The following is a 20,000-nucleotide window of genomic DNA, read 5'->3' as shown; positions in this document are numbered from 1 at the left end:
TATCTATCTATCTATCTATCTATCTATCTATCTATCTATCTATCTATCTATCTATCTATCTATCTATCTATCTATCTATCTATGAAAGGCCTTGCCTTTAGTTCCAGCACAGACAGCTAGCTACCACTCAGTTAGCTGGCTGGCAAGCTAGAACAGGCCTTGAAATCCAGCCCTATCTATCTATCTATCTATCTATCTATCTATCTATCTATCTATCTATCTATCTATCTATCTATCTATCTATCTATCTATCTATCTATCTATCTATCTATCTATCTATCTATCTATCTATCTATCTATCTATCTATCTATCTATCTATCTATCTATGAAAGGCCTTGCCTTTAGTTCCAGCACAGACAGCTAGCTACCACTCAGTTAGCTGGCTGGCAAGCTAGAACAGGCCTTGAAATCCAGCCCTATCTATCTATCTATCTATCTATCTATCTATCTATCTATCTATCTATCTATCTATCTATCTATCTATCTATCTATCTATCTATCTATCTATCTATCTATCTATCTATCTATCTATCTATCTATCTATCTATCTATCTATCTATCTATCTATCTATCTATCTATCTATCTATCTATCTATCTATGAAAGGCCTTGCCTTTAGTTCCAGCACAGACAGCTAGCTACCACTCAGTTAGCTGGCTGGCAAGCTAGAACAGGCCTTGAAATCCAGCCTCTTTCGCTTACGGCCAAACCACCTTGAGAACGCCTGATCTCGTCTGATCTCAGAAGCTAAGCAAGGTTGGGCTCAGTCAGTACCTAGATGGGAGACTGCCTGGGAATACTGAGTGCTGTAAGCTTTTCATTTTTTCTTAAGCCCCATTCATTGAGTGTCATTTAGCTTCTATCTATCTATCTATCTATCTATCTATCTATCTATCTATCTATCTATCTATCTATCTATCTATCTATCTATCTATCTATCTATCTATCTATCTATCTATCTATCTATCTATCTATCTATCTATCTATCTATGAAAGGCCTTGCCTTTAGTTCCAGCACAGACAGCTAGCTACCACTCAGTTAGCTGGCTGGCAAGCTAGAACAGGCCTTGAAATCCAGCCCTATCTATCTATCTATCTATCTATCTATCTATCTATCTATCTATCTATCTATCTATCTATCTATCTATCTATCTATCTATCTATCTATCTATCTATCTATCTATCTATCTATCTATCTATCTATCTATCTATCTATCTATCTATCTATCTATGAAAGGCCTTGCCTTTAGTTCCAGCACAGACAGCTAGCTACCACTCAGTTAGCTGGCTGGCAAGCTAGAACAGGCCTTGAAATCCAGCCCTATCTATCTATCTATCTATCTATCTATCTATCTATCTATCTATCTATCTATCTATCTATCTATCTATCTATCTATCTATCTATCTATCTATCTATCTATCTATCTATCTATCTATCTATCTATCTATCTATCTATCTATCTATCTATCTATCTATCTATCTATCTATCTATCTATCTATCTATCTATCTATCTATGAAAGGCCTTGCCTTTAGTTCCAGCACAGACAGCTAGCTACCACTCAGTTAGCTGGCTGGCAAGCTAGAACAGGCCTTGAAATCCAGCCTCTTTCGCTTACGGCCAAACCACCTTGAGAACGCCTGATCTCGTCTGATCTCAGAAGCTAAGCAAGGTTGGGCTCAGTCAGTACCTAGATGGGAGACTGCCTGGGAATACTGAGTGCTGTAAGCTTTTCATTTTTTCTTAAGCCCCATTCATTGAGTGTCATTTAGCTTCTATCTATCTATCTATCTATCTATCTATCTATCTATCTATCTATCTATCTATCTATCTATCTATCTATCTATCTATCTATCTATCTATCTATCCATCTATCTATCTATCTATCTATCTATCTATGAAAGGCCTTGCCTTTAGTTCCAGCACAGACAGCTAGCTACCACTCAGTTAGCTGGCTGGCAAGCTAGAACAGGCCTTGAAATCCAGCCTCTTTCGCTTACGGCCAAACCACCTTGAGAACGCCTGATCTCGTCTGATCTCAGAAGCTAAGCAAGGTTGGGCTCAGTCAGTACCTAGATGGGAGACTGCCTGGGAATACTGAGTGCTGTAAGCTTTTCATTTTTTCTTAAGCCCCATTCATTGAGTGTCATTTAGCTTCTATCTATCTATCTATCTATCTATCTATCTATCTATCTATCTATCTATCTATCTATCTATCTATCTATCTATCTATCTATCTATCTATCTATCTATCTATCTATCTATCTATCTATCTATCTATCTATCTATCTATCTATCTATCTATCTATCTATGAAAGGCCTTGCCTTTAGTTCCAGCACAGACAGCTAGCTACCACTCAGTTAGCTGGCTGGCAAGCTAGAACAGGCCTTGAAATCCAGCCCTATCTATCTATCTATCTATCTATCTATCTATCTATCTATCTATCTATCTATCTATCTATCTATCTATCTATCTATCTATCTATCTATCTATCTATCTATCTATCTATCTATCTATCTATCTATCTATCTATCTATCTATCTATCTATCTATCTATCTATCTATCTATCTATCTATCTATGAAAGGCCTTGCCTTTAGTTCCAGCACAGACAGCTAGCTACCACTCAGTTAGCTGGCTGGCAAGCTAGAACAGGCCTTGAAATCCAGCCCTATCTATCTATCTATCTATCTATCTATCTATCTATCTATCTATCTATCTATCTATCTATCTATCTATCTATCTATCTATCTATCTATCTATCTATCTATCTATCTATCTATCTATCTATCTATCTATCTATCTATCTATCTATCTATCTATCTATCTATCTATGAAAGGCCTTGCCTTTAGTTCCAGCACAGACAGCTAGCTACCACTCAGTTAGCTGGCTGGCAAGCTAGAACAGGCCTTGAAATCCAGCCTCTTTCGCTTACGGCCAAACCACCTTGAGAACGCCTGATCTCGTCTGATCTCAGAAGCTAAGCAAGGTTGGGCTCAGTCAGTACCTAGATGGGAGACTGCCTGGGAATACTGAGTGCTGTAAGCTTTTCATTTTTTCTTAAGCCCCATTCATTGAGTGTCATTTAGCTTCTATCTATCTATCTATCTATCTATCTATCTATCTATCTATCTATCTATCTATCTATCTATCTATCTATCTATCTATCTATCTATCTATCTATCTATCTATCTATCTATCTATCTATCTATCTATCTATCTATCTATCTATCTATCTATCTATCTATCTATCTATCTATCTATCTATCTATCTATCTATCTATCTATGAAAGGCCTTGCCTTTAGTTCCAGCACAGACAGCTAGCTACCACTCAGTTAGCTGGCTGGCAAGCTAGAACAGGCCTTGAAATCCAGCCTCTTTCGCTTACGGCCAAACCACCTTGAGAACGCCTGATCTCGTCTGATCTCAGAAGCTAAGCAAGGTTGGGCTCAGTCAGTACCTAGATGGGAGACTGCCTGGGAATACTGAGTGCTGTAAGCTTTTCATTTTTTCTTAAGCCCCATTCATTGAGTGTCATTTAGCTTCTATCTATCTATCTATCTATCTATCTATCTATCTATCTATCTATCTATCTATCTATCTATCTATCTATCTATCTATCTATCTATCTATCTATCTATCTATCTATCTATCTATCTATCTATCTATGAAAGGCCTTGCCTTTAGTTCCAGCACAGACAGCTAGCTACCACTCAGTTAGCTGGCTGGCAAGCTAGAACAGGCCTTGAAATCCAGCCTCTTTCGCTTACGGCCAAACCACCTTGAGAACGCCTGATCTCGTCTGATCTCAGAAGCTAAGCAAGGTTGGGCTCAGTCAGTACCTAGATGGGAGACTGCCTGGGAATACTGAGTGCTGTAAGCTTTTCATTTTTTCTTAAGCCCCATTCATTGAGTGTCATTTAGCTTCTATCTATCTATCTATCTATCTATCTATCTATCTATCTATCTATCTATCTATCTATCTATCTATCTATCTATCTATCTATCTATCTATCTATCTATCTATCTATCTATCTATCTATCTATCTATCTATCTATCTATCTATCTATCTATCTATCTATCTATCTATCTATCTATCTATCTATGAAAGGCCTTGCCTTTAGTTCCAGCACAGACAGCTAGCTACCACTCAGTTAGCTGGCTGGCAAGCTAGAACAGGCCTTGAAATCCAGCCTCTTTCGCTTACGGCCAAACCACCTTGAGAACGCCTGATCTCGTCTGATCTCAGAAGCTAAGCAAGGTTGGGCTCAGTCAGTACCTAGATGGGAGACTGCCTGGGAATACTGAGTGCTGTAAGCTTTTCATTTTTTCTTAAGCCCCATTCATTGAGTGTCATTTAGCTTCTATCTATCTATCTATCTATCTATCTATCTATCTATCTATCTATCTATCTATCTATCTATCTATCTATCTATCTATCTATCTATCTATCTATCTATCTATCTATCTATCTATCCATCTATCTATCTATCTATCTATCTATCTATGAAAGGCCTTGCCTTTAGTTCCAGCACAGACAGCTAGCTACCACTCAGTTAGCTGGCTGGCAAGCTAGAACAGGCCTTGAAATCCAGCCTCTTTCGCTTACGGCCAAACCACCTTGAGAACGCCTGATCTCGTCTGATCTCAGAAGCTAAGCAAGGTTGGGCTCAGTCAGTACCTAGATGGGAGACTGCCTGGGAATACTGAGTGCTGTAAGCTTTTCATTTTTTCTTAAGCCCCATTCATTGAGTGTCATTTAGCTTCTATCTATCTATCTATCTATCTATCTATCTATCTATCTATCTATCTATCTATCTATCTATCTATCTATCTATCTATCTATCTATCTATCTATCTATCTATCTATCTATCTATCTATCTATCTATCTATCTATCTATCTATCTATCTATGAAAGGCCTTGCCTTTAGTTCCAGCACAGACAGCTAGCTACCACTCAGTTAGCTGGCTGGCAAGCTAGAACAGGCCTTGAAATCCAGCCCTATCTATCTATCTATCTATCTATCTATCTATCTATCTATCTATCTATCTATCTATCTATCTATCTATCTATCTATCTATCTATCTATCTATCTATCTATCTATCTATCTATCTATCTATCTATCTATCTATCTATCTATCTATCTATCTATCTATCTATGAAAGGCCTTGCCTTTAGTTCCAGCACAGACAGCTAGCTACCACTCAGTTAGCTGGCTGGCAAGCTAGAACAGGCCTTGAAATCCAGCCCTATCTATCTATCTATCTATCTATCTATCTATCTATCTATCTATCTATCTATCTATCTATCTATCTATCTATCTATCTATCTATCTATCTATCTATCTATCTATCTATCTATCTATCTATCTATCTATCCATCTATCTATCTATCTATCTATCTATCTATGAAAGGCCTTGCCTTTAGTTCCAGCACAGACAGCTAGCTACCACTCAGTTAGCTGGCTGGCAAGCTAGAACAGGCCTTGAAATCCAGCCTCTTTCGCTTACGGCCAAACCACCTTGAGAACGCCTGATCTCGTCTGATCTCAGAAGCTAAGCAAGGTTGGGCTCAGTCAGTACCTAGATGGGAGACTGCCTGGGAATACTGAGTGCTGTAAGCTTTTCATTTTTTCTTAAGCCCCATTCATTGAGTGTCATTTAGCTTCTATCTATCTATCTATCTATCTATCTATCTATCTATCTATCTATCTATCTATCTATCTATCTATCTATCTATCTATCTATCTATCTATCTATCTATCTATCTATCTATCTATCTATCTATCTATCTATCTATCTATCTATCTATCTATCTATCTATCTATCTATCTATCTATCTATCTATCTATCTATCTATCTATCTATCTATGAAAGGCCTTGCCTTTAGTTCCAGCACAGACAGCTAGCTACCACTCAGTTAGCTGGCTGGCAAGCTAGAACAGGCCTTGAAATCCAGCCCTATCTATCTATCTATCTATCTATCTATCTATCTATCTATCTATCTATCTATCTATCTATCTATCTATCTATCTATCTATCTATCTATCTATCTATCTATCTATCTATCTATCTATCTATCTATCTATCTATCTATCTATCTATCTATCTATGAAAGGCCTTGCCTTTAGTTCCAGCACAGACAGCTAGCTACCACTCAGTTAGCTGGCTGGCAAGCTAGAACAGGCCTTGAAATCCAGCCCTATCTATCTATCTATCTATCTATCTATCTATCTATCTATCTATCTATCTATCTATCTATCTATCTATCTATCTATCTATCTATCTATCTATCTATCTATCTATCTATCTATCTATCTATCTATCTATCTATCTATCTATCTATCTATCTATCTATCTATCTATCTATCTATCTATCTATCTATCTATCTATGAAAGGCCTTGCCTTTAGTTCCAGCACAGACAGCTAGCTACCACTCAGTTAGCTGGCTGGCAAGCTAGAACAGGCCTTGAAATCCAGCCTCTTTCGCTTACGGCCAAACCACCTTGAGAACGCCTGATCTCGTCTGATCTCAGAAGCTAAGCAAGGTTGGGCTCAGTCAGTACCTAGATGGGAGACTGCCTGGGAATACTGAGTGCTGTAAGCTTTTCATTTTTTCTTAAGCCCCATTCATTGAGTGTCATTTAGCTTCTATCTATCTATCTATCTATCTATCTATCTATCTATCTATCTATCTATCTATCTATCTATCTATCTATCTATCTATCTATCTATCTATCTATCTATCTATCTATCTATCTATCTATCTATCTATCTATCTATGAAAGGCCTTGCCTTTAGTTCCAGCACAGACAGCTAGCTACCACTCAGTTAGCTGGCTGGCAAGCTAGAACAGGCCTTGAAATCCAGCCCTATCTATCTATCTATCTATCTATCTATCTATCTATCTATCTATCTATCTATCTATCTATCTATCTATCTATCTATCTATCTATCTATCTATCTATCTATCTATCTATCTATCTATCTATCTATCTATCTATCTATCTATCTATCTATCTATCTATCTATCTATCTATGAAAGGCCTTGCCTTTAGTTCCAGCACAGACAGCTAGCTACCACTCAGTTAGCTGGCTGGCAAGCTAGAACAGGCCTTGAAATCCAGCCCTATCTATCTATCTATCTATCTATCTATCTATCTATCTATCTATCTATCTATCTATCTATCTATCTATCTATCTATCTATCTATCTATCTATCTATCTATCTATCTATCTATCTATCTATCTATCTATCTATCTATCTATCTATCTATCTATCTATCTATCTATCTATCTATCTATCTATCTATCTATCTATCTATGAAAGGCCTTGCCTTTAGTTCCAGCACAGACAGCTAGCTACCACTCAGTTAGCTGGCTGGCAAGCTAGAACAGGCCTTGAAATCCAGCCTCTTTCGCTTACGGCCAAACCACCTTGAGAACGCCTGATCTCGTCTGATCTCAGAAGCTAAGCAAGGTTGGGCTCAGTCAGTACCTAGATGGGAGACTGCCTGGGAATACTGAGTGCTGTAAGCTTTTCATTTTTTCTTAAGCCCCATTCATTGAGTGTCATTTAGCTTCTATCTATCTATCTATCTATCTATCTATCTATCTATCTATCTATCTATCTATCTATCTATCTATCTATCTATCTATCTATCTATCTATCTATCTATCTATCTATCTATCTATCTATCTATCTATCTATCTATCTATCTATCTATCTATCTATCTATCTATCTATCTATCTATGAAAGGCCTTGCCTTTAGTTCCAGCACAGACAGCTAGCTACCACTCAGTTAGCTGGCTGGCAAGCTAGAACAGGCCTTGAAATCCAGCCCTATCTATCTATCTATCTATCTATCTATCTATCTATCTATCTATCTATCTATCTATCTATCTATCTATCTATCTATCTATCTATCTATCTATCTATCTATCTATCTATCTATCTATCTATCTATCTATCTATCTATCTATCTATCTATCTATGAAAGGCCTTGCCTTTAGTTCCAGCACAGACAGCTAGCTACCACTCAGTTAGCTGGCTGGCAAGCTAGAACAGGCCTTGAAATCCAGCCCTATCTATCTATCTATCTATCTATCTATCTATCTATCTATCTATCTATCTATCTATCTATCTATCTATCTATCTATCTATCTATCTATCTATCTATCTATCTATCTATCTATCTATCTATCTATCTATCTATCTATCTATCTATCTATCTATCTATCTATCTATCTATGAAAGGCCTTGCCTTTAGTTCCAGCACAGACAGCTAGCTACCACTCAGTTAGCTGGCTGGCAAGCTAGAACAGGCCTTGAAATCCAGCCTCTTTCGCTTACGGCCAAACCACCTTGAGAACGCCTGATCTCGTCTGATCTCAGAAGCTAAGCAAGGTTGGGCTCAGTCAGTACCTAGATGGGAGACTGCCTGGGAATACTGAGTGCTGTAAGCTTTTCATTTTTTCTTAAGCCCCATTCATTGAGTGTCATTTAGCTTCTATCTATCTATCTATCTATCTATCTATCTATCTATCTATCTATCTATCTATCTATCTATCTATCTATCTATCTATCTATCTATCTATCTATCTATCTATCTATCTATCTATCTATCTATCTATCTATCTATCTATCTATCTATCTATCTATCTATCTATCTATCTATCTATCTATCTATCTATCTATCTATCTATCTATCTATCTATCTATCTATCTATCTATCTATCTATCTATCTATCTATCTATCTATCTATCTATGAAAGGCCTTGCCTTTAGTTCCAGCACAGACAGCTAGCTACCACTCAGTTAGCTGGCTGGCAAGCTAGAACAGGCCTTGAAATCCAGCCTCTTTCGCTTACGGCCAAACCACCTTGAGAACGCCTGATCTCGTCTGATCTCAGAAGCTAAGCAAGGTTGGGCTCAGTCAGTACCTAGATGGGAGACTGCCTGGGAATACTGAGTGCTGTAAGCTTTTCATTTTTTCTTAAGCCCCATTCATTGAGTGTCATTTAGCTTCTATCTATCTATCTATCTATCTATCTATCTATCTATCTATCTATCTATCTATCTATCTATCTATCTATCTATCTATCTATCTATCTATCTATCTATCTATCTATCTATCTATCTATCTATCTATCTATCTATCTATCTATCTATCTATCTATCTATCTATGAAAGGCCTTGCCTTTAGTTCCAGCACAGACAGCTAGCTACCACTCAGTTAGCTGGCTGGCAAGCTAGAACAGGCCTTGAAATCCAGCCTCTTTCGCTTACGGCCAAACCACCTTGAGAACGCCTGATCTCGTCTGATCTCAGAAGCTAAGCAAGGTTGGGCTCAGTCAGTACCTAGATGGGAGACTGCCTGGGAATACTGAGTGCTGTAAGCTTTTCATTTTTTCTTAAGCCCCATTCATTGAGTGTCATTTAGCTTCTATCTATCTATCTATCTATCTATCTATCTATCTATCTATCTATCTATCTATCTATCTATCTATCTATCTATCTATCTATCTATCTATCTATCTATCTATCTATCTATCTATCTATCTATCTATCTATCTATCTATCTATCTATCTATCTATCTATCTATCTATCTATCTATCTATCTATCTATCTATCTATCTATCTATCTATCTATCTATCTATCTATCTATCTATCTATCTATCTATCTATGAAAGGCCTTGCCTTTAGTTCCAGCACAGACAGCTAGCTACCACTCAGTTAGCTGGCTGGCAAGCTAGAACAGGCCTTGAAATCCAGCCTCTTTCGCTTACGGCCAAACCACCTTGAGAACGCCTGATCTCGTCTGATCTCAGAAGCTAAGCAAGGTTGGGCTCAGTCAGTACCTAGATGGGAGACTGCCTGGGAATACTGAGTGCTGTAAGCTTTTCATTTTTTCTTAAGCCCCATTCATTGAGTGTCATTTAGCTTCTATCTATCTATCTATCTATCTATCTATCTATCTATCTATCTATCTATCTATCTATCTATCTATCTATCTATCTATCTATCTATCTATCTATCTATCTATCCATCTATCTATCTATCTATCTATCTATCTATGAAAGGCCTTGCCTTTAGTTCCAGCACAGACAGCTAGCTACCACTCAGTTAGCTGGCTGGCAAGCTAGAACAGGCCTTGAAATCCAGCCTCTTTCGCTTACGGCCAAACCACCTTGAGAACGCCTGATCTCGTCTGATCTCAGAAGCTAAGCAAGGTTGGGCTCAGTCAGTACCTAGATGGGAGACTGCCTGGGAATACTGAGTGCTGTAAGCTTTTCATTTTTTCTTAAGCCCCATTCATTGAGTGTCATTTAGCTTCTATCTATCTATCTATCTATCTATCTATCTATCTATCTATCTATCTATCTATCTATCTATCTATCTATCTATCTATCTATCTATCTATCTATCTATCTATCTATCTATCTATCTATCTATCTATCTATCTATCTATCTATCTATCTATCTATCTATCTATCTATCTATCTATGAAAGGCCTTGCCTTTAGTTCCAGCACAGACAGCTAGCTACCACTCAGTTAGCTGGCTGGCAAGCTAGAACAGGCCTTGAAATCCAGCCCTATCTATCTATCTATCTATCTATCTATCTATCTATCTATCTATCTATCTATCTATCTATCTATCTATCTATCTATCTATCTATCTATCTATCTATCTATCTATCTATCTATCTATCTATCTATCTATCTATCTATCTATCTATCTATCTATCTATCTATCTATGAAAGGCCTTGCCTTTAGTTCCAGCACAGACAGCTAGCTACCACTCAGTTAGCTGGCTGGCAAGCTAGAACAGGCCTTGAAATCCAGCCCTATCTATCTATCTATCTATCTATCTATCTATCTATCTATCTATCTATCTATCTATCTATCTATCTATCTATCTATCTATCTATCTATCTATCTATCTATCTATCTATCTATCTATCTATCCATCTATCTATCTATCTATCTATCTATCTATGAAAGGCCTTGCCTTTAGTTCCAGCACAGACAGCTAGCTACCACTCAGTTAGCTGGCTGGCAAGCTAGAACAGGCCTTGAAATCCAGCCTCTTTCGCTTACGGCCAAACCACCTTGAGAACGCCTGATCTCGTCTGATCTCAGAAGCTAAGCAAGGTTGGGCTCAGTCAGTACCTAGATGGGAGACTGCCTGGGAATACTGAGTGCTGTAAGCTTTTCATTTTTTCTTAAGCCCCATTCATTGAGTGTCATTTAGCTTCTATCTATCTATCTATCTATCTATCTATCTATCTATCTATCTATCTATCTATCTATCTATCTATCTATCTATCTATCTATCTATCTATCTATCTATCTATCTATCTATCTATCTATCTATCTATCTATCTATCTATCTATCTATGAAAGGCCTTGCCTTTAGTTCCAGCACAGACAGCTAGCTACCACTCAGTTAGCTGGCTGGCAAGCTAGAACAGGCCTTGAAATCCAGCCCTATCTATCTATCTATCTATCTATCTATCTATCTATCTATCTATCTATCTATCTATCTATCTATCTATCTATCTATCTATCTATCTATCTATCTATCTATCTATCTATCTATCTATCTATCTATCTATCTATCTATCTATGAAAGGCCTTGCCTTTAGTTCCAGCACAGACAGCTAGCTACCACTCAGTTAGCTGGCTGGCAAGCTAGAACAGGCCTTGAAATCCAGCCCTATCTATCTATCTATCTATCTATCTATCTATCTATCTATCTATCTATCTATCTATCTATCTATCTATCTATCTATCTATCTATCTATCTATCTATCTATCTATCTATCTATCTATCTATCTATCTATCTATCTATCTATCTATCTATCTATCTATCTATGAAAGGCCTTGCCTTTAGTTCCAGCACAGACAGCTAGCTACCACTCAGTTAGCTGGCTGGCAAGCTAGAACAGGCCTTGAAATCCAGCCTCTTTCGCTTACGGCCAAACCACCTTGAGAACGCCTGATCTCGTCTGATCTCAGAAGCTAAGCAAGGTTGGGCTCAGTCAGTACCTAGATGGGAGACTGCCTGGGAATACTGAGTGCTGTAAGCTTTTCATTTTTTCTTAAGCCCCATTCATTGAGTGTCATTTAGCTTCTATCTATCTATCTATCTATCTATCTATCTATCTATCTATCTATCTATCTATCTATCTATCTATCTATCTATCTATCTATCTATCTATCTATCTATCTATCTATCTATCTATCTATCTATCTATCTATCTATCTATCTATCTATCTATCTATCTATCTATCTATCTATCTATGAAAGGCCTTGCCTTTAGTTCCAGCACAGACAGCTAGCTACCACTCAGTTAGCTGGCTGGCAAGCTAGAACAGGCCTTGAAATCCAGCCCTATCTATCTATCTATCTATCTATCTATCTATCTATCTATCTATCTATCTATCTATCTATCTATCTATCTATCTATCTATCTATCTATCTATCTATCTATCTATCTATCTATCTATCTATCTATCTATCTATCTATCTATCTATCTATGAAAGGCCTTGCCTTTAGTTCCAGCACAGACAGCTAGCTACCACTCAGTTAGCTGGCTGGCAAGCTAGAACAGGCCTTGAAATCCAGCCCTATCTATCTATCTATCTATCTATCTATCTATCTATCTATCTATCTATCTATCTATCTATCTATCTATCTATCTATCTATCTATCTATCTATCTATCTATCTATCTATCTATCTATCTATCTATCTATCTATCTATCTATCTATCTATCTATCTATCTATCTATCTATCTATCTATCTATCTATCTATCTATCTATCTATCTATCTATCTATCTATCTATCTATGAAAGGCCTTGCCTTTAGTTCCAGCACAGACAGCTAGCTACCACTCAGTTAGCTGGCTGGCAAGCTAGAACAGGCCTTGAAATCCAGCCTCTTTCGCTTACGGCCAAACCACCTTGAGAACGCCTGATCTCGTCTGATCTCAGAAGCTAAGCAAGGTTGGGCTCAGTCAGTACCTAGATGGGAGACTGCCTGGGAATACTGAGTGCTGTAAGCTTTTCATTTTTTCTTAAGCCCCATTCATTGAGTGTCATTTAGCTTCTATCTATCTATCTATCTATCTATCTATCTATCTATCTATCTATCTATCTATCTATCTATCTATCTATCTATCTATCTATCTATCTATCTATCTATCCATCTATCTATCTATCTATCTATCTATCTATGAAAGGCCTTGCCTTTAGTTCCAGCACAGACAGCTAGCTACCACTCAGTTAGCTGGCTGGCAAGCTAGAACAGGCCTTGAAATCCAGCCTCTTTCGCTTACGGCCAAACCACCTTGAGAACGCCTGATCTCGTCTGATCTCAGAAGCTAAGCAAGGTTGGGCTCAGTCAGTACCTAGATGGGAGACTGCCTGGGAATACTGAGTGCTGTAAGCTTTTCATTTTTTCTTAAGCCCCATTCATTGAGTGTCATTTAGCTTCTATCTATCTATCTATCTATCTATCTATCTATCTATCTATCTATCTATCTATCTATCTATCTATCTATCTATCTATCTATCTATCTATCTATCTATCTATCTATCTATCTATCTATCTATCTATCTATCTATCTATCTATCTATCTATCTATCTATCTATCTATCTATCTATCTATCTATGAAAGGCCTTGCCTTTAGTTCCAGCACAGACAGCTAGCTACCACTCAGTTAGCTGGCTGGCAAGCTAGAACAGGCCTTGAAATCCAGCCCTATCTATCTATCTATCTATCTATCTATCTATCTATCTATCTATCTATCTATCTATCTATCTATCTATCTATCTATCTATCTATCTATCTATCTATCTATCTATCTATCTATCTATCTATCTATCTATCTATCTATCTATCTATGAAAGGCCTTGCCTTTAGTTCCAGCACAGACAGCTAGCTACCACTCAGTTAGCTGGCTGGCAAGCTAGAACAGGCCTTGAAATCCAGCCCTATCTATCTATCTATCTATCTATCTATCTATCTATCTATCTATCTATCTATCTATCTATCTATCTATCTATCTATCTATCTATCTATCTATCTATCTATCTATCTATCTATCTATCTATCTATCTATCTATCTATCTATCTATCTATCTATCTATGAAAGGCCTTGCCTTTAGTTCCAGCACAGACAGCTAGCTACCACTCAGTTAGCTGGCTGGCAAGCTAGAACAGGCCTTGCCAGCCTCTTTCGCTTACGGCCAAACCACCTTGAGAACGCCTGATCTCGTCTGATCTCAGAAGCTAAGCAAGGTTGGGCTCAGTCAGTACCTAGATGGGAGACTGCCTGGGAATACTGAGTGCTGTAAGCTTTTCATTTTTTCTTAAGCCCCATTCATTGAGTGTCATTTAGCTTCTATCTATCTATCTATCTATCTATCTATCTATCTATCTATCTATCTATCTATCTATCTATCTATCTATCTATCTATCTATCTATCTATCTATCTATCTATCTATCTATCTATCTATCTATCTATCTATCTATCTATCTATCTATCTATCTATCTATCTATCTATCTATCTATCTATCTATCTATCTATCTATCTATCTATCTATCTATCTATGAAAGGCCTTGCCTTTAGTTCCAGCACAGACAGCTAGCTACCACTCAGTTAGCTGGCTGGCAAGCTAGAACAGGCCTTGAAATCCAGCCTCTTTCGCTTACGGCCAAACCACCTTGAGAACGCCTGATCTCGTCTGATCTCAGAAGCTAAGCAAGGTTGGGCTCAGTCAGTACCTAGATGGGAGACTGCCTGGGAATACTGAGTGCTGTAAGCTTTTCATTTTTTCTTAAGCCCCATTCATTGAGTGTCATTTAGCTTCTATCTATCTATCTATCTATCTATCTATCTATCTATCTATCTATCTATCTATCTATCTATCTATCTATCTATCTATCTATCTATCTATCTATCTATCTATCTATCTATCTATCTATCTATCTATCTATCTATCTATCTATCTATCTATCTATCTATGAAAGGCCTTGCCTTTAGTTCCAGCACAGACAGCTAGCTACCACTCAGTTAGCTGGCTGGCAAGCTAGAACAGGCCTTGAAATCCAGCCTCTTTCGCTTACGGCCAAACCACCTTGAGAACGCCTGATCTCGTCTGATCTCAGAAGCTAAGCAAGGTTGGGCTCAGTCAGTACCTAGATGGGAGACTGCCTGGGAATACTGAGTGCTGTAAGCTTTTCATTTTTTCTTAAGCCCCATTCATTGAGTGTCATTTAGCTTCTATCTATCTATCTATCTATCTATCTATCTATCTATCTATCTATCTATCTATCTATCTATCTATCTATCTATCTATCTATCTATCTATCTATCTATCTATCTATCTATCTATCTATCTATCTATCTATCTATCTATCTATCTATCTATCTATCTATGAAAGGCCTTGCCTTTAGTTCCAGCACAGACAGCTAGCTACCACTCAGTTAGCTGGCTGGCAAGCTAGAACAGGCCTTGAAATCCAGCCTCTTTCGCTTACGGCCAAACCACCTTGAGAACGCCTGATCTCGTCTGATCTCAGAAGCTAAGCAAGGTTGGGCTCAGTCAGTACCTAGATGGGAGACTGCCTGGGAATACTGAGTGCTGTAAGCTTTTCATTTTTTCTTAAGCCCCATTCATTGAGTGTCATTTAGCTTCTATCTATCTATCTATCTATCTATCTATCTATCTATCTATCTATCTATCTATCTATCTATCTATCTATCTATCTATCTATCTATCTATCTATCTATCTATCTATCTATCTATCTATCTATCTATCTATCTATCTATCTATCTATCTATCTATCTATCTATCTATGAAAGGCCTTGCCTTTAGTTCCAGCACAGACAGCTAGCTACCACTCAGTTAGCTGGCTGGCAAGCTAGAACAGGCCTTGAAATCCAGCCTCTTTCGCTTACGGCCAAACCACCTTGAGAACGCCTGATCTCGTCTGATCTCAGAAGCTAAGCAAGGTTGGGCTCAGTCAGTACCTAGATGGGAGACTGCCTGGGAATACTGAGTGCTGTAAGCTTTTCATTTTTTCTTAAGCCCCATTCATTGAGTGTCATTTAGCTTCTATCTATCTATCTATCTATCTATCTATCTATCTATCTATCTATCTATCTATCTATCTATCTATCTATCTATCTATCTATCTATCTATCTATCTATCTATCTATCTATCTATCTATCTATCTATCTATCTATCTATCTATCTATCTATCTATCTATGAAAGGCCTTGCCTTTAGTTCCAGCACAGACAGCTAGCTACCACTCAGTTAGCTGGCTGGCAAGCTAGAACAGGCCTTGAAATCCAGCCCTATCTATCTATCTATCTATCTATCTATCTATCTATCTATCTATCTATCTATCTATCTATCTATCTATCTATCTATCTATCTATCTATCTATCTATCTATCTATCTATCTATCCATCTATCTATCTATCTATCTATCTATCTATGAAAGGCCTTGCCTTTAGTTCCAGCACAGACAGCTAGCTACCACTCAGTTAGCTGGCTGGCAAGCTAGAACAGGCCTTGAAATCCAGCCTCTTTCGCTTACGGCCAAACCACCTTGAGAACGCCTGATCTCGTCTGATCTCAGAAGCTAAGCAAGGTTGGGCTCAGTCAGTACCTAGATGGGAGACTGCCTGGGAATACTGAGTGCTGTAAGCTTTTCATTTTTTCTTAAGCCCCATTCATTGAGTGTCATTTAGCTTCTATCTATCTATCTATCTATCTATCTATCTATCTATCTATCTATCTATCTATCTATCTATCTATCTATCTATCTATCTATCTATCTATCTATCTATCTATCTATCTATCTATCTATCTATCTATCTATCTATCTATCTATCTATCTATCTATCTATCTATGAAAGGCCTTGCCTTTAGTTCCAGCACAGACAGCTAGCTACCACTCAGTTAGCTGGCTGGCAAGCTAGAACAGGCCTTGAAATCCAGCCCTATCTATCTATCTATCTATCTATCTATCTATCTATCTATCTATCTATCTATCTATCTATCTATCTATCTATCTATCTATCTATCTATCTATCTATCTATCTATCTATCTATCCATCTATCTATCTATCTATCTATCTATCTATGAAAGGCCTTGCCTTTAGTTCCAGCACAGACAGCTAGCTACCACTCAGTTAGCTGGCTGGCAAGCTAGAACAGGCCTTGAAATCCAGCCTCTTTCGCTTACGGCCAAACCACCTTGAGAACGCCTGATCTCGTCTGATCTCAGAAGCTAAGCAAGGTTGGGCTCAGTCAGTACCTAGATGGGAGACTGCCTGGGAATACTGAGTGCTGTAAGCTTTTCATTTTTTCTTAAGCCCCATTCATTGAGTGTCATTTAGCTTCTATCTATCTATCTATCTATCTATCTATCTATCTATCTATCTATCTATCTATCTATCTATCTATCTATCTATCTATCTATCTATCTATCTATCTATCTATCTATCTATCTATCTATCTATCTATCTATCTATCTATCTATCTATCTATCTATCTATGAAAGGCCTTGCCTTTAGTTCCAGCACAGACAGCTAGCTACCACTCAGTTAGCTGGCTGGCAAGCTAGAACAGGCCTTGAAATCCAGCCCTATCTATCTATCTATCTATCTATCTATCTATCTATCTATCTATCTATCTATCTATCTATCTATCTATCTATCTATCTATCTATCTATCTATCTATCTATCTATCTATCTATCTATCTATCTATCTATCTATCTATCTATCTATCTATCTATCTATCTATGAAAGGCCTTGCCTTTAGTTCCAGCACAGACAGCTAGCTACCACTCAGTTAGCTGGCTGGCAAGCTAGAACAGGCCTTGAAATCCAGCCCTATCTATCTATCTATCTATCTATCTATCTATCTATCTATCTATCTATCTATCTATCTATCTATCTATCTATCTATCTATCTATCTATCTATCTATCTATCTATCTATCTATCTATCTATCTATCTATCTATCTATCTATCTATCTATCTATCTATCTATCTATCTATCTATGAAAGGCCTTGCCTTTAGTTCCAGCACAGACAGCTAGCTACCACTCAGTTAGCTGGCTGGCAAGCTAGAACAGGCCTTGAAATCCAGCCTCTTTCGCTTACGGCCAAACCACCTTGAGAACGCCTGATCTCGTCTGATCTCAGAAGCTAAGCAAGGTTGGGCTCAGTCAGTACCTAGATGGGAGACTGCCTGGGAATACTGAGTGCTGTAAGCTTTTCATTTTTTCTTAAGCCCCATTCATTGAGTGTCATTTAGCTTCTATCTATCTATCTATCTATCTATCTATCTATCTATCTATCTATCTATCTATCTATCTATCTATCTATCTATCTATCTATCTATCTATCTATCTATCTATCTATCTATCTATCTATCTATCTATCTATCTATCTATCTATCTATCTATCTATGAAAGGCCTTGCCTTTAGTTCCAGCACAGACAGCTAGCTACCACTCAGTTAGCTGGCTGGCAAGCTAGAACAGGCCTTGAAATCCAGCCTCTTTCGCTTACGGCCAAACCACCTTGAGAACGCCTGATCTCGTCTGATCTCAGAAGCTAAGCAAGGTTGGGCTCAGTCAGTACCTAGATGGGAGACTGCCTGGGAATACTGAGTGCTGTAAGCTTTTCATTTTTTCTTAAGCCCCATTCATTGAGTGTCATTTAGCTTCTATCTATCTATCTATCTATCTATCTATCTATCTATCTATCTATCTATCTATCTATCTATCTATCTATCTATCTATCTATCTATCTATCTATCTATCTATCTATCTATCTATCTATCTATCTATCTATCTATCTATCTATCTATCTATCTATCTATGAAAGGCCTTGCCTTTAGTTCCAGCACAGACAGCTAGCTACCACTCAGTTAGCTGGCTGGCAAGCTAGAACAGGCCTTGAAATCCAGCCTCTTTCGCTTACGGCCAAACCACCTTGAGAACGCCTGATCTCGTCTGATCTCAGAAGCTAAGCAAGGTTGGGCTCAGTCAGTACCTAGATGGGAGACTGCCTGGGAATACTGAGTGCTGTAAGCTTTTCATTTTTTCTTAAGCCCCATTCATTGAGTGTCATTTAGCTTCTATCTATCTATCTATCTATCTATCTATCTATCTATCTATCTATCTATCTATCTATCTATCTATCTATCTATCTATCTATCTATCTATCTATCTATCTATCTATCTATCTATCTATCTATCTATCTATCTATCTATCTATCTATCTATCTATCTATCTATCTATCTATCTATCTATCTATCTATCTATCTATCTATCTATCTATCTATCTATCTATCTATCTATCTATCTATGAAAGGCCTTGCCTTTAGTTCCAGCACAGACAGCTAGCTACCACTCAGTTAGCTGGCTGGCAAGCTAGAACAGGCCTTGAAATCCAGCCTCTTTCGCTTACGGCCAAACCACCTTGAGAACGCCTGATCTCGTCTGATCTCAGAAGCTAAGCAAGGTTGGGCTCAGTCAGTACCTAGATGGGAGACTGCCTGGGAATACTGAGTGCTGTAAGCTTTTCATTTTTTCTTAAGCCCCATTCATTGAGTGTCATTTAGCTTCTATCTATCTATCTATCTATCTATCTATCTAACTATCTATCTATCTATCTATCTATCTATCTATCTATCTATCTATCTATCTATCTATCTATCTATCTATCTATCTATCTATCTATCTATCTATCTATCTATCTATCTATCTATCTATCTATCTATCTATCTATCTATCTATCTATCTATCTATCTATCTATCTATCTATGAAAGGCCTTGCCTTTAGTTCCAGCACAGACAGCTAGCTACCACTCAGTTAGCTGGCTGGCAAGCTAGAACAGGCCTTGAAATCCAGCCCTATCTATCTATCTATCTATCTATCTAT

The 20,000-nt window shown here is 37.8% G+C and overlaps 31 non-coding genes across 31 annotated transcripts; all 31 read left to right on the top strand.

Annotated features, from left to right (window-relative positions):
* Positions 1-696: 696 nt before the first annotated feature.
* LOC134305133 (5S ribosomal RNA) lies at positions 697-815 on the top strand. The gene has a single exon (XR_010008497.1). It is a non-coding gene; the product is annotated as a 5S ribosomal RNA (ribosomal RNA).
* Positions 816-1,612: 797 nt separating this feature from the next.
* On the top strand, positions 1,613-1,731 carry LOC134305122 (5S ribosomal RNA). The gene has a single exon (XR_010008484.1). It is a non-coding gene; the product is annotated as a 5S ribosomal RNA (ribosomal RNA).
* A 263-nt stretch (positions 1,732-1,994) lies between these two features.
* On the top strand, positions 1,995-2,113 carry LOC134305110 (5S ribosomal RNA). The gene has a single exon (XR_010008471.1). It is a non-coding gene; the product is annotated as a 5S ribosomal RNA (ribosomal RNA).
* An 817-nt stretch (positions 2,114-2,930) lies between these two features.
* LOC134305098 (5S ribosomal RNA) lies at positions 2,931-3,049 on the top strand. The gene has a single exon (XR_010008459.1). It is a non-coding gene; the product is annotated as a 5S ribosomal RNA (ribosomal RNA).
* A 335-nt stretch (positions 3,050-3,384) lies between these two features.
* On the top strand, positions 3,385-3,503 carry LOC134305086 (5S ribosomal RNA). Its single transcript, XR_010008447.1, has one exon. It is a non-coding gene; the product is annotated as a 5S ribosomal RNA (ribosomal RNA).
* A 263-nt stretch (positions 3,504-3,766) lies between these two features.
* Positions 3,767-3,885, top strand: LOC134305075 (5S ribosomal RNA). The gene has a single exon (XR_010008436.1). It is a non-coding gene; the product is annotated as a 5S ribosomal RNA (ribosomal RNA).
* A 319-nt stretch (positions 3,886-4,204) lies between these two features.
* On the top strand, positions 4,205-4,323 carry LOC134305062 (5S ribosomal RNA). The gene has a single exon (XR_010008424.1). It is a non-coding gene; the product is annotated as a 5S ribosomal RNA (ribosomal RNA).
* A 283-nt stretch (positions 4,324-4,606) lies between these two features.
* Positions 4,607-4,725, top strand: LOC134305050 (5S ribosomal RNA). The gene has a single exon (XR_010008413.1). It is a non-coding gene; the product is annotated as a 5S ribosomal RNA (ribosomal RNA).
* A 785-nt stretch (positions 4,726-5,510) lies between these two features.
* On the top strand, positions 5,511-5,629 carry LOC134305038 (5S ribosomal RNA). The gene has a single exon (XR_010008402.1). It is a non-coding gene; the product is annotated as a 5S ribosomal RNA (ribosomal RNA).
* Positions 5,630-6,494: 865 nt separating this feature from the next.
* Positions 6,495-6,613, top strand: LOC134305027 (5S ribosomal RNA). The gene has a single exon (XR_010008391.1). It is a non-coding gene; the product is annotated as a 5S ribosomal RNA (ribosomal RNA).
* An 813-nt stretch (positions 6,614-7,426) lies between these two features.
* LOC134305016 (5S ribosomal RNA) lies at positions 7,427-7,545 on the top strand. Its single transcript, XR_010008380.1, has one exon. It is a non-coding gene; the product is annotated as a 5S ribosomal RNA (ribosomal RNA).
* Positions 7,546-8,354: 809 nt separating this feature from the next.
* On the top strand, positions 8,355-8,473 carry LOC134305004 (5S ribosomal RNA). Its single transcript, XR_010008369.1, has one exon. It is a non-coding gene; the product is annotated as a 5S ribosomal RNA (ribosomal RNA).
* A 399-nt stretch (positions 8,474-8,872) lies between these two features.
* Positions 8,873-8,991, top strand: LOC134304992 (5S ribosomal RNA). The gene has a single exon (XR_010008358.1). It is a non-coding gene; the product is annotated as a 5S ribosomal RNA (ribosomal RNA).
* A 299-nt stretch (positions 8,992-9,290) lies between these two features.
* LOC134304981 (5S ribosomal RNA) lies at positions 9,291-9,409 on the top strand. The gene has a single exon (XR_010008347.1). It is a non-coding gene; the product is annotated as a 5S ribosomal RNA (ribosomal RNA).
* Positions 9,410-9,792: 383 nt separating this feature from the next.
* Positions 9,793-9,911, top strand: LOC134304970 (5S ribosomal RNA). The gene has a single exon (XR_010008336.1). It is a non-coding gene; the product is annotated as a 5S ribosomal RNA (ribosomal RNA).
* A 271-nt stretch (positions 9,912-10,182) lies between these two features.
* On the top strand, positions 10,183-10,301 carry LOC134304958 (5S ribosomal RNA). Its single transcript, XR_010008325.1, has one exon. It is a non-coding gene; the product is annotated as a 5S ribosomal RNA (ribosomal RNA).
* An 805-nt stretch (positions 10,302-11,106) lies between these two features.
* Positions 11,107-11,225, top strand: LOC134304945 (5S ribosomal RNA). Its single transcript, XR_010008313.1, has one exon. It is a non-coding gene; the product is annotated as a 5S ribosomal RNA (ribosomal RNA).
* Positions 11,226-11,986: 761 nt separating this feature from the next.
* Positions 11,987-12,105, top strand: LOC134304933 (5S ribosomal RNA). The gene has a single exon (XR_010008302.1). It is a non-coding gene; the product is annotated as a 5S ribosomal RNA (ribosomal RNA).
* An 861-nt stretch (positions 12,106-12,966) lies between these two features.
* LOC134304922 (5S ribosomal RNA) lies at positions 12,967-13,085 on the top strand. Its single transcript, XR_010008291.1, has one exon. It is a non-coding gene; the product is annotated as a 5S ribosomal RNA (ribosomal RNA).
* A 267-nt stretch (positions 13,086-13,352) lies between these two features.
* On the top strand, positions 13,353-13,471 carry LOC134304909 (5S ribosomal RNA). Its single transcript, XR_010008280.1, has one exon. It is a non-coding gene; the product is annotated as a 5S ribosomal RNA (ribosomal RNA).
* Positions 13,472-14,264: 793 nt separating this feature from the next.
* Positions 14,265-14,383, top strand: LOC134304897 (5S ribosomal RNA). Its single transcript, XR_010008269.1, has one exon. It is a non-coding gene; the product is annotated as a 5S ribosomal RNA (ribosomal RNA).
* Positions 14,384-14,734: 351 nt separating this feature from the next.
* Positions 14,735-14,853, top strand: LOC134304886 (5S ribosomal RNA). Its single transcript, XR_010008258.1, has one exon. It is a non-coding gene; the product is annotated as a 5S ribosomal RNA (ribosomal RNA).
* Positions 14,854-15,148: 295 nt separating this feature from the next.
* Positions 15,149-15,267, top strand: LOC134304874 (5S ribosomal RNA). The gene has a single exon (XR_010008247.1). It is a non-coding gene; the product is annotated as a 5S ribosomal RNA (ribosomal RNA).
* A 295-nt stretch (positions 15,268-15,562) lies between these two features.
* LOC134304863 (5S ribosomal RNA) lies at positions 15,563-15,681 on the top strand. Its single transcript, XR_010008234.1, has one exon. It is a non-coding gene; the product is annotated as a 5S ribosomal RNA (ribosomal RNA).
* Positions 15,682-15,984: 303 nt separating this feature from the next.
* On the top strand, positions 15,985-16,103 carry LOC134304851 (5S ribosomal RNA). Its single transcript, XR_010008223.1, has one exon. It is a non-coding gene; the product is annotated as a 5S ribosomal RNA (ribosomal RNA).
* A 528-nt stretch (positions 16,104-16,631) lies between these two features.
* LOC134304839 (5S ribosomal RNA) lies at positions 16,632-16,750 on the top strand. The gene has a single exon (XR_010008212.1). It is a non-coding gene; the product is annotated as a 5S ribosomal RNA (ribosomal RNA).
* A 532-nt stretch (positions 16,751-17,282) lies between these two features.
* On the top strand, positions 17,283-17,401 carry LOC134305181 (5S ribosomal RNA). Its single transcript, XR_010008520.1, has one exon. It is a non-coding gene; the product is annotated as a 5S ribosomal RNA (ribosomal RNA).
* An 805-nt stretch (positions 17,402-18,206) lies between these two features.
* LOC134305169 (5S ribosomal RNA) lies at positions 18,207-18,325 on the top strand. Its single transcript, XR_010008509.1, has one exon. It is a non-coding gene; the product is annotated as a 5S ribosomal RNA (ribosomal RNA).
* Positions 18,326-18,616: 291 nt separating this feature from the next.
* On the top strand, positions 18,617-18,735 carry LOC134305068 (5S ribosomal RNA). The gene has a single exon (XR_010008430.1). It is a non-coding gene; the product is annotated as a 5S ribosomal RNA (ribosomal RNA).
* A 295-nt stretch (positions 18,736-19,030) lies between these two features.
* Positions 19,031-19,149, top strand: LOC134304951 (5S ribosomal RNA). Its single transcript, XR_010008319.1, has one exon. It is a non-coding gene; the product is annotated as a 5S ribosomal RNA (ribosomal RNA).
* Positions 19,150-19,520: 371 nt separating this feature from the next.
* LOC134304833 (5S ribosomal RNA) lies at positions 19,521-19,639 on the top strand. Its single transcript, XR_010008206.1, has one exon. It is a non-coding gene; the product is annotated as a 5S ribosomal RNA (ribosomal RNA).
* Positions 19,640-20,000: the final 361 nt, after the last annotated feature.

This window comes from Trichomycterus rosablanca, unplaced genomic scaffold, assembly GCF_030014385.1.
Source record: "Trichomycterus rosablanca isolate fTriRos1 unplaced genomic scaffold, fTriRos1.hap1 scaffold_123, whole genome shotgun sequence".
NCBI lineage: Eukaryota > Metazoa > Chordata > Actinopteri > Siluriformes > Trichomycteridae > Trichomycterus > Trichomycterus rosablanca.
Note: the sequence above shows the minus strand (reverse complement) of the source record. Positions and strands in the feature narration are given on the sequence as shown.